This window comes from Amblyomma maculatum, chromosome 1 (assembly GCF_055883805.1).
Source record: "Amblyomma maculatum isolate TAMU_Amacu chromosome 1, ASM5588380v1, whole genome shotgun sequence".
Taxonomy (NCBI): Eukaryota; Metazoa; Arthropoda; class Arachnida; order Ixodida; family Ixodidae; genus Amblyomma; species Amblyomma maculatum.
Genome location: NC_139344.1, coordinates 352,276,820 through 352,289,533, shown reverse-complemented (window position 1 = coordinate 352,289,533; position 12,714 = coordinate 352,276,820). Strand labels below are relative to the sequence as shown.

At 43.7% G+C, this 12,714-nt stretch overlaps 1 long non-coding RNA gene across 1 annotated transcript; it reads left to right on the top strand.

The window, feature by feature from the left end:
- The first annotated feature begins 1,985 nt into the window (after window positions 1–1,985).
- On the top strand, window positions 1,986–8,881 carry LOC146207778 (uncharacterized). The gene is made up of 3 exons (XR_014704248.1): window positions 1,986–2,304; window positions 4,212–4,308; window positions 5,833–8,881. It is a non-coding gene; the product is annotated as an uncharacterized LOC146207778 (long non-coding RNA).
- The last annotated feature ends 3,833 nt before the right edge of the window (window positions 8,882–12,714 follow it).

Sequence of the window (12,714 nt, the reverse complement as noted above, 5' to 3'; positions counted from 1 at the left end):
TAAAATCACTAGCCTATGTAACGTTTGTACGGCCCCAACTAGAATATGCATGCGCTAATTGGGGCAATAATCAACATAATCTTTCTAACACACTAGAATCGATACAAAACCGCGCCGATAGGTTCATCTTCTCTGCCTATTCTTATCATGAAAGTGTCACCAAACTAAAATGAAATGTTCATCTATCAAATTTAGCTAGCTGGCGTAGCATCGCAAGACTATGTCTATTTCAAAATTATATTATCATATTCCGCACGAATCTGTTATCATCCCTGCATACCGCACCTCCAGCCGCACGAACCACGGAAATACCACCCATCCTGCGCAAGCCCGCACATCTGCGCATCTATATTCATTTTTCGTGCGCACACCGAAAGACTGGAAGGACTTGCCTGCCGACGTCGTGCTCCATACTGACCCATCACTACTCAAATCATCACTTGAAGCAATATTATGCCCTGAAACTCACTCCCACATGTAATACCCCTTCAAAGGGGCATTTGGGGTTGTAATAAATAAATAAACAAATAAATAAATAAATAAATAAATAAATAAATAAATTTTTAGACAGTTCACAGACTGTCAATACACTTTCGTCAATTCATCTATAAGCTCTATACATTGTGTATAGATTTATGACCATGCCCTCTTAGACTTTTGTCTATAGACTGTCTACAAATTTAGGATTATATGTAGATTGTTTATAGATTGCTTATAGATGAAAGGAGATGAAGTAGTCTTAGACACTTTAACTCGTGCGGCTTCGGCTAGCGATGCTGCCAAGAATCACAGCCCACGGGCACGGCCGTTCCTTCATAAATGCGTTTTATATGCCATAAGATGGGTTTGGAGTCGAGGGTCAATACCTAGATGCAGAATAGCATCGTGAAAACAAACACCTCAGAAGGAGAAAATTTCTCACGGGGAAACCACAGGATTTACTATACCGCCAGCACCTCTTTATTTTTTTACTTGGCGACTAAAATCGAAACAAATAATTGTGCAGATATAACAGTCATACCACTTTAAGATACGCGATAGCGTTGTTTTCACCAAAGCAAAGACTAACAGCTTCTATCTACTGTTACGTGTAGAAGTGCGTGTTTATAAAATTCTGCGTTTTATGAAATCTAAACATTTAACATTGTCCGCTTATTTTATTATCCCATAAAACGTTTTCGGAACACTGAATAGTTGACACATCAAAACCTGCGTGTACAGTGTCCTATTATCGCTGCATCTTATCTTGATAGTGAATATGTTTCTGTCTTTAGCAAGTTTGCTTCCGTTTTCTATTTTGTTTACGCGTATTACTTACATATGGTTATTGTTTCTTGCCTACTCGCATGCACTATGATGCACCACACACCTGTTTCTAGCAACCTCAACTCCTTTTCGTAGTCATTAAAGTTCTTGGAGAGTTCAATTTTAAGAGACTTCCACCTATATTCTGTGGTAGGTATAGTTACCTTCATTATTAATTTAAAGACAATCGAACTTGACATTTAATACACAGACACAAAATAGCATAGCATGTATTGACATAGTATATAAGGACTTTCATGAGCTTGTAGACATCAAGTACGCTAGTAGAAGGCACGTAGTTTTCTGTACCTTTCATGTATCAGGTTAAATTCCAAGCGTACTCGCCACTAACAATAGTCTACTGTGTAGCCAGCTTCAAGCAATCCTTCGTACTAGCCTTTGAGGGTTGGATCGATTGCAGAAAGAGAGAAGGCTTCAATTTTTTTCTTCACATCCGCACTTGTCGCACGACTCTTACGCCAACATCAGTAATGCAAATCAAGTACAGAAGCACTTCTTAAATGGCACTTGGCTGACTCGGCAGGTAACGATGATAATTTGCATGTCTTTGCACGCACACACCAGTAGTGTGCTGAGTGGCGTTCACGACTTGCATAAATAATATGTAGTTATCGTTTTTCAATGCACTAAAGACTACATAGCAGAGTATCATTTCACCTAAACTGCATTTTCAAATATGCGCAGGCGGATGCGACAGTGGCGACATCGGCGTCGGAGGCGCCGCCGTCTACAACGACGACAAGCACTATGGCGCCAACTACCCCTGCACCCACGACTTCCTCAAGCACGACTACTCAGGCCACGACAATGACTCCTAAGGCGACTGAAGCGTCAACGACAGCAAGCACTGCAGCACCAACGTCCACCACCTCCACGACAGCGGCGCCAGAGACCAAACCTACCGGCCCCGGTTCCAGAGACCAAGTGGCAGAGAACACCACCACCGCCGCTCCGCCCACCACAACGCAGAAGCCCAGCGTGAGTGCTCCTCGATTGCAGTCGCCTCACGCGTTGCATTGCGAGATGATCTTCTCAGAGATTGATAAGGGCATGACCTCAATACTACTCTGCTTGAGCGGAGCGAGCAAGCACCCCTTTAACGCTACCGCATTAAGGCCACGTTATCGAGATAGGTGGCCTGGCTTTGTCGGTGTTTCGAGGAAAACCAGCATGGCACTGGCAAGTGATAGTTGGCAGAGAATATGACCAGCACTGATTGGTCGGCGGATTGTGGATCATCACCATGCCACATGATATGGCCGAGCTGGTAAGAGTTGCCAACTCCAGTAGGGCCTTTGATATTGGAGAGTGAGACGGGATCTTAGGTCTCTTAGATCCTCAACGATGCGCTATACCTTAAGATCATATAAGCACGTTATGTGTGGCTTGGTTAAAGCAGGGCTTTATGTCCACGTTGGGTGGCCTTTTCTATGATGTGGTAACTTACTACTGCATGGTAAAGAGTATCTGTGAAATAACCTAGGAACAATTGAAGAGAATAGTAGTTAAACTAGTAGTAAGGTACACATACGCGAACGAGGATTCTGAAGGGGAGGCGCAGACAGGAGTCATTAACGCTGTCATGTCATACCCTTAAGGACGAAGCCCAGATGCCCCGAATTTGTTTCGTTGAGCTTAAGTGCAGGTGGGATTCGGATGAAGTAACTGTCGCCATATTTTATCTAGCATATAGCTTCAGCGTAACCCGAAGCAGTACGCGATGACCCCTTTAAACACTCCAGTGGCCAAACACGCTTCATCTGTTTTGCAATTAATTCGTTTACAGCTAAAGCTCCCTTCCCCTTTTTGGTTTGTCGATCGTGTCGCAAGCTTCCTTCGTTGTAACTTTGAGAGCATGGCTTGAGAGTAGCTATCGCATCGGAATGTCTATAATGGTGACAGTCCTCATGCACTGGACAAACTATATGAGCTTTATTATCGCAGTGGTGGCAGATCGTCAGCGGCAAACAGAGTAGCGATAAACTGCTTGAGAAAAACGAAGTATTCCTTTTCAGTGCCCCTACACACTATCTGACAAGCTAAACTACAAAGTCTGGGATGCCGGACATCCATGTAATTGTTTTCTGTTTTGTGCCCCGGTGAGAAGATGCAGATTGTCGATAAAGTAGTTCTAAAGGTTAATATCCTGCTTTGTATGCCGCAAAAAAAGGAAAGAGAAAGCTCGAAGAACATATATGCTCACAGGGATCATGATCCATTCATGCTGTGCAACGCTAGCTCACTTTGCAGAGCGTATAGCGGGTTATGGGGTTAGCACTGGTCACAGACTCTTATCTGCCACCCTAAATACTGAATGCGTCACGCGGATTCCCGATATTTTCGTTTAGTTCGTTTATTACCAGTAGATAAATTTATGCTTGCTATAGACAACATTTATTAGTTGTTTTTGCATTCTCTAACATTATTCAATTTATCTGCTTTAACATGTACTGCTATGCCTTGCATTTTTTTGTATTTTTGTTTTTCTTTGTGTATCAGTCCTGCAATAGCCCTCTTGTAGGGCTGCAGTAAGTGTAAATAAATAAATAATGACCGCGAGAGCAGCGATGCCCTTCTACTAAATCGACGGGTTTTATTTAAAAGCCACCCAAAACCATCTGTTCTGGCTCTTGAGGCAGTAGAGAAGATTTAAATTTATTTTTAATTTCATTTAATATTGTGGACTCTATGGGGCGTGTCAGTCTGTTTGTCTAAAACCCTCTGGAGTGTTGTTGCCCAACGACCCCACTCAGGCATTGCTGCAGCCATCCAAACATGTGGTGCCCCTGAAATCTACCTAAAGATTCTGATCAGAGTTTTGCTTCATTGGACAGCGATCTTTGTTGCCTGCTTATGTGTTTATTCGTGTCCCTATTGCTAACCAGGATGCCAGCTTGGGAGCAACGCTGTCGATGGCAACGCTGGTCCTTGGACTCTGCATCACCTACCTGTAGTTCTAAAGAGAGAAGAGGCGCTCGACCGGTTAGTGTTTCATCCTGTGCTATAGTTTATTATAAGAAAAAAAAACCTGTTCAAATATTTTATTTTACCTAGCATTCAGTCGTCTTTCGTGCAAAAAAAGCTTGTTAATTCAATGAACTGATGATCAGTGAGCAAAAGCAATATATGAAATTCAAGAAAAAGGAAACTTTTGCACGGAGTTGGGGATGTCACACGATAGTTTGTAGCCGTAATACACGCCAAGTTGTGCGCAAGGTCACATGCAGTAGGTTAGGGAACCTATATATGTATCAGGAGTCGTACATGCGAAAATTGTAATTTTAGTTAGGTGGGTGGATGTGTGGTCCGTTTAACTAGTGTCAGCTTATAATTTGAGAAAAGTGCGAAAACAATGCGGGTAGTAGTGCCACCGGCTTAAAATTAAATAGCGTTTACCTCATCGTCCTTGTAATAAAGACGGCTATGTACATTGTTTTTCTTCTGAACACTCTCTAAGTATGTGAAACAAGAGCATAATCCGGCCCGCTCACTACTCCTTCCGATTTCCTCAGCGGAAAACACTTTTCAATGTAGCGTCATTTCTCGGTCAGCACAAGCCCAAACTAAGTGAGGATTGGTGCATATAACTGCCCCCCCCCCCCTCCCCCCATAAAAAAAAAAAAAACAGCCCAACTAACTCCATCTTCGCCTGCCTCTTCCGGTCTGTGTGTACCTTTGTAAGCCTTTCTTCAAGAGGTTACAGAGGAATGTGGTAGCCAGCACACACAACAAAGAAGCTTGCGCTGTGCTTACTTCGTGAACAGCGAGAAAAGGCACATAAATTCATGTCACATCACGCACACAAAGCAAAATGGTCTACAGTATCATCGCATATCAGAGAAGATTTCTCATTTTCATTTCTGTCGGGGATTTTCTCTCACTGTGCCAAATTCTTGGCGCCATCACTGACATGTACCTGATTTCTTAAGGTGTGCAAAATTTACATGCCAAATCTAGGCTTTCAAGGTTGTTAGACACCCTGTCAGTTGTAGCCAACAACGCGCTGTGAAGAGAACATGTGCCAAAGACAAGTTCAAGTCAGACTATGATAAAACAGCATAATGGTAGCATTAGCAGCACGATAAAATGCAGCATATACTGATTGAATGTAAAAGCGCTCATGGAAAGATATTTGGGTTCATGCAGTTCATGAGTCAGCTTTCAATTAGCAGCTTTCAATTAATGAAAGCCTCTTAGCCGTAATGTTGATTTGACGCGTAAACGTACATTACGCTATAAATGGAATGCTGAATCCATCAAACTATTTAAAGGAAGCGGAAGTATGATTCATCAGGAGATCCTGTAATACTACAAATTCTATTTTCAAAGCTAGAGCTGATGCTTCCTTACAGAATATTGTGTGTATAACACAGCACTCGCCATTTTGATTTGAAAACGAACTTATAAATAACCTTGCTAATATAAACTCGCTCCTTTAACATGGCAGTCAAGCGCCAAAGTAATTTGTTGCCATAAATAGCCAAACTCTTCTCTTTTCCTTTACAGTTGCTGTTGGCGGTGTTGTCCGACCCGCGTCATCGACTCACGCCGGGTTCAAATAATTCCGACCAGCCCACAGCAAGAGTCGAGGCCTACACTGATTCCGCCCAGTTTTACGGGCGACACAACGCGCTGCACAGGGAATACAACGGGACCAACCAACAGAGGCGCACGTGTACAAGATGTGGGAGCGTGAGCAAATGGTGCTCCAAAACGCGTGGAGCTTGGGTCTTGTCGGATCACCATTTGTACACGCCCGCACTATTTCACGCGGTGTTAACGGTGTACACACCTTAGGGATGAAGCCATATTCAACAGTGGCACACGTCCGTCAACCTTGGGCTGCCGTAACCATTATATAGTTAACAATATGTTCAAACGGCGCGCTTCAAAGGCTCCTGCTTCGCGCCAGCTTCCTTGTTGCTCACGTGCTTCGGCTTTCGGGACAAAACGAAAATGCATCGAAATCACGTTTGCTCAATTCCGTGTAGTTACCTTCATCACTTTCAGGCAGAACAGCGCAGCTTCATCACCTATTGCAGTGTTTCCTGAAAGAGGTAATTACAGATAATTTTTCGCACTAATTCCCTGCCGTAAATTATATTTCCACACAAGCACTGCTTGCCTGAGCGATTGGAGCCAGGTTGCAGGAAGAGCTCATCAGAGCTACGTCCTCGGTATACCATCGCTGCGGCGTTGCTGCATGCACCTGCCCTCTCCTTATTCTGATATCGCGCTGTCGTGTCCGTCCAACGAATGCGCTGCACAAGCACAGCGCCCAGAGCCTATGCAACCAAGTCATGGCAATGCGCATGCCTTCTTTTCGGATTACCTCAAAAAAGGTACCTGCAATGATCTCGAACCATCAGCGCTCTGAATAAGCACTTTGAGATTGAACTGGCCGCGCTGCAATGTAATTGCAAAGCAAACAGGATTAAGTCCCATTTATTATTGTACTCTCAATACCGACCTATAAATATGAAGACTATGACACAATCGTAGGCTATTCTGTCCAAGTTCCCCATGACATTTTGCACGCGACTGATGCGTCGCCTGGTTTCAGAGTTCCCTGAGAGCGCACTCTGAGTGAGCGTTTAAGAGCATTTTCAGAGCTCTGCAACCTGGCTCAACAGTGTTTGCGCTCTCTAAGACACAAAACGTGTCAAGAGAGGCCCGTGTATGAACTGCCTTATTATCCTCGTTCATTCATCACACGTAAACTCGAAATTAGCGCTGTTCCGTCCTCGCAAAGCTTGCGGCAGCAATTACAGAAGTTGTGGCAGGACTTCTTCAGAAGCCTGCTTGCTTAATTTTTCATGGAATACACTAAATCTTAAGACTTTTGTTTTCAGCGGCAGCACATATATTTACTTAATGTAACTAGAAGCAACCGTACTTTAATGATATAAATCACCATTTGTTTCGTGTGTACCTTAACGAGGATCCTGGCTTTTGCTTCCGCAAACGGTGTGCAGTTGGCCTTTGGCTGGTAGCGCTTGCGAAGCTTCCGTCACTGGTCGTAACTGAGAGGATAAAATAATAAAAGCGTGCATTTCATTGCAAATAAAAATAACCACTCGCTAGCAATTCTGGTTATAACATTGTGTACAGCGCAGACAGTGCATGTCTTATCGGCTTTTTTTTTAATGTTCAATGAAAGCGACGCGATTTAGCTGCCATGCTGCTTGTTATCATTTAATCTTAAGGTAGTTAAAACTCCGCTGAAACCCTGAAGGTGTAGATAGAGGGCTACTTCATCGTTTGTCGAACAGACTGCCGCCTATATGACTACATCAAAGGTGTGCCTGTGCTTTCAATATCGATTCCACAGAAATTTTGGTTGCTTAGGCGGACCATCTTGTACACCTTGCGTCACAGTGAATCGTTTCACAACGGCGGCCATACATAGAACCTGTGCGTTGTGCCCGTAGGCGTGTTAAATGTTCTTTCTTATTTTCCTAGTCAAATGTATACACCTGATGCTGCAGGCTCGTTTGACCTTTTCGGTTGCGGTTTCCGGTTGAGTGTCCACCTTTCGTGTCAGTGGGATTGTTGTCGCTCTTTCCTTGCTGACATATCACTGCAGAAAAGAAGCAAGCTTAACGGTGGAGGTGTGAACTTTGCACTGCGCAGTTAACATGTAAAGTACTTAAATTTAACAAGATTTATGTCGAATTATGTGTCTTTTTAAGCGCGTGTAGTAAAACATTTTGCAGGAACCGTTTTAAAATTTTAGGAGTTTATGATGAAACAAAAACTTTGCTTTCCAACCACTCAATGAAGATATTTTCATTAGTATGAAAGCTATATTATTGTTCCCACGTTTTCTCTCATCTCAATCACGATTATACCCAAGTGCAGTTGGAACGTACGCGCTTGACAGATGGCAATAAACTTCAGAAGCTAATGTTAGAGACAGCGCTCAGCGCTGACAGTTTGACTGCTGCACCAGCGCTTATATAGATAGCTCATACCTTTTGTTCTGTAAGTTCGGTGAAATCAGTCAGTAGCACATGACAAAGGTATGCTTTGTCATAAGTTTGTTTTCATATGCGCTAGCAAATAACGCTTCCCACCAGTGCTTTCACAAAGAGCCGATAGCACGCGCTACGCGATTCAATAAAACCAGTTATTTCTGTCATCGCGCTGCATTAGGATGCAACTCGAAGATATACATAACTACTTCGCCTTTAGAAATTGCTTGCACCATGCTTTTACACCTAACACTAAGAGGCTGCAACATCGCCACATGTCGTATAGCTGTGTTATCGGCCGACTATTTTTAATTGTTGGTGTGTGCTTATTCTACCTTTTTATTTTGTGTACATGTGTATAGAGAAATCTTTCAGAAGTTTTCACAATTAATTTTCTGCTTCGGGACCATGTAACCGCTGTGCCGTATAAACCTTGTGTGCTGTCTTCAAATAAACTTCCGCGTTTCGCCTCCCCAACAGCAGCCGTGGCTCCTGGGGGCTGACGCGGGAACTTTTCTGACATTTGCTGTCAATTGTTGAGCAAATAAAATAACTTTACCTGATTTTACTTGTCGCACAAACCAGAGTGTGAGAGGATTCTTTTCGTCAGGTTCTGAAAACGAGCTTGTGTCATTTTAATTAACACCTATAGTATATGTCATAACCGTAATAACTCGCACTATTGAAGTCCACTTCAGAGATCGACACTAACCGGTGCTCTGAGAATCTCGGTCATTGCTCTACCTATCGGCCATCCTCGTGCTTTCAGCCAGCAGTGCACATCATGCGCCCTTCATTTCTAGGCATAATATATTTGTGTAAATCTCTTAGGATATCAATTAAGTGCACGTTCGTTGCCTTCGTATCCGCACCTCTGGTTAGCAGCCTCCTCCCATGTTCTCAACTGCATCAGAATTTAAAGAGCAGCTGCATCACTTTTCGAGAATTTAGAGATATTCAAGGATTCAAATCTACATAGGCTGTAGGTAACGCATGCAAAGTGTTTCTGCGCTAGCATTCAAACTTATGGCGTAATCGACGATTACACCTCGAGCTTCTTCTCACAACACTAAAGTTCTGCGGAGAAGTTCAGTGATGACGTCACGGACGGTACTATTTCTGATGTTCATTGCATTCGCCCACGTTCTGCTGCACATTTTCTGACGGTGCTAATCAACATTTCTAGGGCTGTGAAGCTTGATAGCCGTTCGGTGAAGCCTGATAGCCGTGGCGATCTTAATCGCTAATTGCGGCATTGTTTCAAATGCTAGCGCCAAGATATTTCGCATGCTTTAAGTACAAGTTATAATTATTCAACCGCTCGAAACTCACCGAAATCTAAAACCGGTGCACCTTCTCTTTAAGTCAAAAATACCAGAAACTGAACCTTGCATCATAGCCCACACACGTTACAAATACTCGTATCCAAGGGCGGCTACTGGTTCTTCTTTCACTATAGACAAATGGATAAATGAGCCATTTATCTCAGCCACCGCTGAAATTCACCAGAGACGTCAAGGGGGCCGCATATAGATGCGCACTGTTATTTCAGAGCTTGCTCGTCTGCTCTCCGCCCGCTTCTTCTCATTCTTCTTCTGCTGCTGCTTCGCTTCTTCTACATCACACATCTGCTTATTCTTAGCACATTTGGCGAAATTTATTCGTACCGGTACATATCTCCACAAATATACAGCACTGCTTGACCTGCCCTGCCTACCCTTTCCCTCCAGCGCTACTATAGTGCATATTCTAGAGCACTATAGAGCTACCGCTGACCATCTGGCTCACCTCCTGGAACCTCTCCCTTCAATAGACCTTCGACAACTTCGTGTTGTCTAGACCCGGCTGTGGTGTTCTTGCGGTACACATACATCCATGGACGCGTCGCGCGCTTTCGGGTTTTATACTTAGGTTTAGTCGTGTTAAACTGTTCCTTAATCTTTACGGCAAGATATCCTACGTAAGTAACGCCCACTACGACATCGATGTGTTTATGCTGGAGAGTGTGCTATACAGAACCAGCGCTTCAGAATCTGGCTTTTGTAGGGCGTGGATGGATGGATGGATGGAATATAAGAGCGTCCCCTTTGAAACGAGTTGGTGCCAGCTGCGCCCATGTTCAAGCGTTTTTTTTTTTTTTTGTCTCTTACATCTTGAACGCTGTTATTAACTGGTCAAATACTTTCTCATTTCAGTTACTATTTTTCTTCTATCTTGTATATTGTTGCGCCAACTAGTATTTGACATTTAACTGTGAATTTCATTGGTCGAATGGACGGCTGTGTATTGAATCCCCTCGAGAGCAACTAAATTCAGCACACAGCGGCTCTCTCATTAACTAAGGAAGAAAAATGCAGCTTCCGCAGGCAGCTGCAGTCGCAACATCTCGGGCGGGTGCTGGAAATTGTGTCAAGAGCATGTGACATTCCCACTTATAGCAGCGCTTCACGACATCGCATTCTACAAATTCTATGCCTGATGACGCTCGATCCTGTGAAAGAACATGCCCACGTAGGTGTGCGTATGTTTCTGTCCAGGCAGTCGTTAAATACACAGTGGTGGCTGGCAGTTTTTAACGCTTTTAATGTGGTTCAGGAGACACGTACAGGTTCGGACTTAAGTAAACGGAGTACACTATTTTGTTCTATTTGCTGTCACATTTTTCTTATTGTGAATCATGAAACAGCATGTTTTTTAGAAGGCTGCAGGCCTCGTTATCATTGTTATTCACTCTCTGCCGACATTCTCCATAAGAGCTCCCTGAGTGCGACCGTGTTCCTCACTGGATTACTGCATGCACCTGGCGAAGTTACGGAGGAGTGTGACACCGTGAGCTCCAGGCATCTCTTTGCAGCAGACAGAAGATCAGGCGTTCAGATGTATGCGTGCACACAATGAAAGAGTTTTGCCTTATCAGTCAACTCCATAGACACCTAGCCACCCCATTGAGCTCTTAGAAAAACTGTACTGCGGCTTTAATACATAGTGGAAAGTTGCTGTGTTTGTGAATGCTCAGTCATGTCTTTTGCAAGTGTGCGGAATGGCTATACGATGAATGAAAGCACTATCGTCCAATTCAAAGGCGCACTAAAACACGAGATGATGTGAGTACACTTGCTCTAAAAGCGCGCCCCTACAGTCCTATGGTAGCGCTTGGATTTAGAATGCGCGCACGCACATTAAAACCCATGAACGGGCGACTGGAATTAATGCTCCTGACGATAAAATACGTTGGGAGCATGAGGAAAGGAATTTCGTCAGTTGTAAGGACTCTAATATTATGATTATGCTCTTTGATTCAAATTGCGTGACTAGAAGTCAGCTCGAGTCCCGCACACATAAATGCCTGCTTTAATTATACAACTTCATCAGAGACTTTTTGTCCGATCGAGAAACGCGGGTAAATGAGCCCAAGAAATCAAATCGGAGAATTATAAATTAGGCAGCAAAGGTACACCACAGGGTTCTGTGCTGTGATTCTTAGTTTACAACGTGGCTATGACCAAGCTCTTGAGAGATTTGAGGCTATTGGAGGATTAAACCACAGCATGCATGCTGATGATATCACTTTGTGAATTTGTAGGGGCAATAATGTTCAAATATAGAAGGCCCTTCGAGTGGCCATCCAGGAAGTTGACGGTTATGTCGGACATAGAAGACCTAATTGTTCCTCTAATAATCAGAACTGCTTCTTTACCAGCCCAAAGCTAGAGCCGGTAAGGAGGATCCGCAAATATACCACAGACGCAGGGGGATACTAGCTGCAAAAGCAGAGAAAATCAGAGAATGCCAGTGTCTTTCATAGCAAATCATTAAGCAAACCAAAGGGCTGCGCACAGGAGACCACGACGGTTATCCACAAGATTTGCAGCAGGTGGTTCGGGATGGGAGAAGCGAATCTAGTTAGTTTCACCAAGGTCTTTGTTGTAATTAAAAGTAGCTTATGTCACTTCTTTCCTCTTATTTATGGCCTTCGGGAAGAAGAAGGTTAAGAAAATATTTCGTAAAGCCTAAGCAGACGCTGGGTCTTCCCATTCGCAATGCAAAGAATAAGCTTTTAGTTATTGAAGCAGTCAGGATCTCGCATTGCAGTATGAAAGACTCACGGGAAGTCCTACAGGCGGGAAAACTCTAGCTAGACAAGGCATTAACTATGAAGGACCGCAAAGCATCGATCAGCTGCCACGAAGCGCGAGGAATCGATTCGCAGTCCCACCACTGCCTAAAAACATGCACAATATCCATAAAACAAAAAAAAAAAACGTGGAGAGAAGCTGGCTGAGGCTCTCTACAGGCGTTTCAAAAACTCAAAATACGTGGTCCATGTTGATGCCACAGACCATGGCGACGACCGAATGGTCATCGTTGTAGTCAGAGCAGAAAGTCAACTGATAACCAGTGGTGCCGTTCCAAC